Consider the following 4,225-nt stretch of genomic DNA (forward strand, 5'->3'; position numbering starts at 1 on the left):
GAACGGAGGAAATTATTACAAACAGTAAATGTATATTAATATATGAAATCATAATATTGCTCCTAATATTTAAAAGAATAGTAGAAATAAAATAGTCACAATATACTTGGATTTTAATAGATTAAGTAAATTGAAAATTAATAGTAGACATGAGAATCTTTGCAAATCAGTTTTAAATAATAAACATTTTGAAACATGTGTCCTATTATTTTGACAAAAGATTGATGTTACTGGTGTTTTAACTCAAGATTTATAATATGATAGCGAGGTGCTGTATATAGCTCTAGGGATAGGTATATCTATAATCATTACGCTCTGAATAGTTTTATAATAAGGTCTCATAATTTCCCGAATTACAAACCCTATTTACCCTTCCTACCATAGCTAGAAAATGGATGCGACAAATCACCATGCCGAGCTCAAACTTTTTTTTAAACTGAAGTACAAATATTTCCTAAAAGTGATCAGGTAATGAACCTTTCTTAATAAAGTATATGCTTCTTGAAAATACAGTATTTGTTACCTGGAAAAATATGTTTATAACTATAACAAAATACATGTATTTAAATTCATTAACAATATGAAATTAAGAAAATAGTTTTGAATAGCCACATGTTAAATATTTTAAAAGCAAAATATATGTGTCTGAATAATTTATATGTGTAAAAATCATGCAAAATTAAATTAACTGATCCTACAGCTCTGAAAAAGGAATTACCCTAAAGAAACACAAGGAAACATTTAAGCTCAAAATTTGAAATTTAGAAAATATAATGAAGTAGGGGCTGGGAAGGTAGCTCAGTGGTAGAGCACTTGCCTTGCATGCATGAAGCCCTGGGTTCGATTCATCAGCACCATATAAGCAAAAAGAAAAAAGCCAGAAGTAGCGCTGTGGCTCAAGTGGTAGAGCTCTAGCCTTAAGCTGAAGAGCTGAGGGACAGGGCCCAGGCCCAGAGTTCAGGCCCCACAACCTGACCCCCCTCAAAAGAAAAGAAAAGAAAATGAAGTGTACTCTTTAGTTGACTTAAGTAAGTATAAATGCTCTGCATATCAGTTTTATAATAAAAAATGCATGAACAAAGAAAGCAAATGTACCCATTGATCAATAGCAACAGCAAAAGCATCAGTAGTTGTTGTTTTGAGTGTACAAAAAATCAATGGAAGATATAACAATATTCCTTCCCTAAGAAATGTACTCATTACCTCATTTATGTAACTGTAACCCCTGTGTACATTTCCATTACAATAAAATTAAAAATAAACCAAATAATATACCAATTAAGAATTCTTATAAGCCATTGGTTAAAAACTTTGTTAAAAATGCCCTAAATACCCAAGGAATATACTTTGATGTTACTATTTAAATATTTCAACTTCAGCAGACAAGCAAAAAGTTTAAAAACTGTTACAAAGTAAAGTAATAAATCAGAATATATTACTATTAGTAATAATCATAAGATGAATTTATACTGGTAGTCAAATATGTAAGAAATGAGGCAATTTGCCATTCATTTGCACTTAATAAGTGAGAAAGAATTTTCTATGTCTTTTTAAATTATCATAAGTTTAATGAAGAAATTATTCTGTCACATCATATGATAATCAGATAAAGCTATTAGAGCAAAAAACAGATTGTATTAAGTTTTTGGATGTTAATGTATATACTTATTTTGGTTGTGGGAAAATGTGGGGATTTCAACTTGGGGTATACTGTTCTTGCAGGTCGGCGTCATATCAGTGGTTAATTTTAGGATAGGCGTTCCCTTTCCACAAGAACATGCACCTGATCTGTCCTTTTAGCCTTCCCATCATCAATGACATCAGAGTTGTACACCAACTTGTTTAGCTTGCTACCTTGACTGGCCTGGATCCACAATCCTTTCAACTTAGTCTCTAGATAGTGCAGGATGGTAGAAATCATCCAATTCATCCAGAGATAGATTGAGAAGTAAGTCCACTAAACCTTTGGCTTGGGTTCTGTTCTCAAGCCTCCTAAGTAGTTAAGAGTACACATGGGATCCCCTGGTGCCAAGCAGTAAGAATATTTTAAAGCAACTAGACATATATATATGACTTAGGCTTGTGAATACCTCAGGAAAAAAAATTAAAAGAGCAGTAAAGCATAGAGGACAAGCAGAATTTTAACTAGATACTCAGAGGCTGAATAAGCTTAGCTAGCTATTCTGGAGTCTGAGATCTGAAGACCACTGTTCAATCATGAAAATACAAGCGATTATCTCAAAAAAAAAAAACAAACCAGAATTGTAGCAGTGGCTGAAGTGGTAGACCACTATCCTTGGGCACAGAAGCTGAGGAATAATTCCGAGGCACTCTCAAGCCTCATATGCACATGTGCGTGTGCATATTTGCACGTGCATGCACACATACACAAACTCAATTGAGTATTTCAATGTGAAGTTCTTTATTTTTTTTACCTTGCTGTACTCTATTTCCCTGTATTAGTTCACAAATTAACAAAATCAGCTAAGGACCTCTTTACATAAAATTCATCATGTTTCTCTAAAATCTACTCTCTTTTTGGTTGCCTGCATTTATTTGACCCAAAAGTAAATTATTCAGGAAGTCAATTCATCACTCTCAAGTCTGTAGTATTAGATGATTGTTTAGGTTCCTCCTAGCAATATGATTTTGTGAAATCCTGCATCCAGCAATATATTTCTTTCACTAGAAGAGAAACCTCTGTCAAACAATTAATAATAGCTTATTCTCCTCCTGACATTCATCTGTAGTTTTATTTTCTTCATATATTTCATGATCTGTCTGTGTATGACAAAGACTGCCATGAAAATAAAAACACCCTTCTCAGCACTTAGCATGTGTATACCATTCATAGATACTGAAATTGCTTTGGAATAAATAATGTTCACCCTGACTATCTTGAGAAAGAAGAATTGGTTTCTCAGCACTTTAGGTAAGAACTTGAGGGAAAGAAACAAAAGGAAAAGTGAGTAACAACTCAACACATAGATTCAAATGAAATAAAACAACCCAAGAAAACACAAATTAATTCAGTACTCAAGAACCTGCAGGAAATGCGAAGATTTAAAAAAAATCAACTATGACAAGCTTATGAAATTCGTGACTACATGGGAGTGCACTGTTGTGAGGATAGTGGCTAAAGCCAGACTGAATAGAAAGTTCTGTACACAATGCCATGCACCTGTTATTCTAAAATATTCTAAATGCCGGGAAGAATAACATCAAGTGGACTGAGGCCAAGTTCATACACAAATAGGATGCCAGTTTCTAGCTGAAAAATAATCAAGATAACTTAGGGCTGGGGGCATGACAAAGTGGTAAGAACACCAATTTGAGGGGAACAAAACACTCAATTCAGACTCTAATATTAGGGGTATTAAAGAAAAAGCTATGATTTTAAATAATTAGAACAATTGTAACACTTGAGTATTTGAGTGGAGAAAAATCCATTAGAGAGATAGAATGAACCCACGTTCCAATGCTACTTTAGTGATAATGTTTAGTGGTACCTTACAAATGAACATGGATGTGCCTTTGGGTGATGGAAATACTCTACTTACACAAGTGTAAATTAAAAAGATTTTTTTTTAGTAGACTGTAGTTCTTGAACTAAGAGCCTGAGTGATGTCCCTGAGCTTTTTCTCTCAAGACTACCACTCTAATACTTTGAGCCACAGTTCCAATTCTGATTTTCTGTTGGTTGTTTGGAGATAAGAGGCTCATGTACTTTTCTACCCAGGATGGCTTCAAACCATGATCATCAGATCTCAGCCTCCTGAATAACCAAGATTCCAGGCATGAGCAGTCGATGGTTTTCATAATTTAGTAAATTGTATAGTTACAGAAGTTATAAATTATCATTGTAACTTGTGTAATATACGTGTGTATGTATAGATCAATGCATACAGTTAGAAATATATTAACATATTTTTGCATCTACAGTAGATTTATGAAATCATCCTTCATTATAAAATAAAATGGAAACAAAAGTTAATAAGGAGCAAAACAAAGGGAATTGTTACACATTTTTTTTGTTGAATAGAACATGAATTGTGAGAATAACATTGGGAAAATCATCTCTACTTTAACAAAATGGATAATTGTTATTAATTCCAATCCATCTATTTGCCCATATTGTGCATCCTTACACATGAGTGTCAAAATCAAACCACACTTTTTACCTTTGTATTTAACTTACCTGTTATAATTTAGGGGATAGATGAAG

The sequence above is a fragment of the Dipodomys spectabilis genome, unplaced genomic scaffold, assembly GCF_019054845.1.
Source record: "Dipodomys spectabilis isolate Male_0828 unplaced genomic scaffold, ASM1905484v1 ptg000154l, whole genome shotgun sequence".
Taxonomy (NCBI): domain Eukaryota; kingdom Metazoa; phylum Chordata; class Mammalia; order Rodentia; family Heteromyidae; genus Dipodomys; species Dipodomys spectabilis.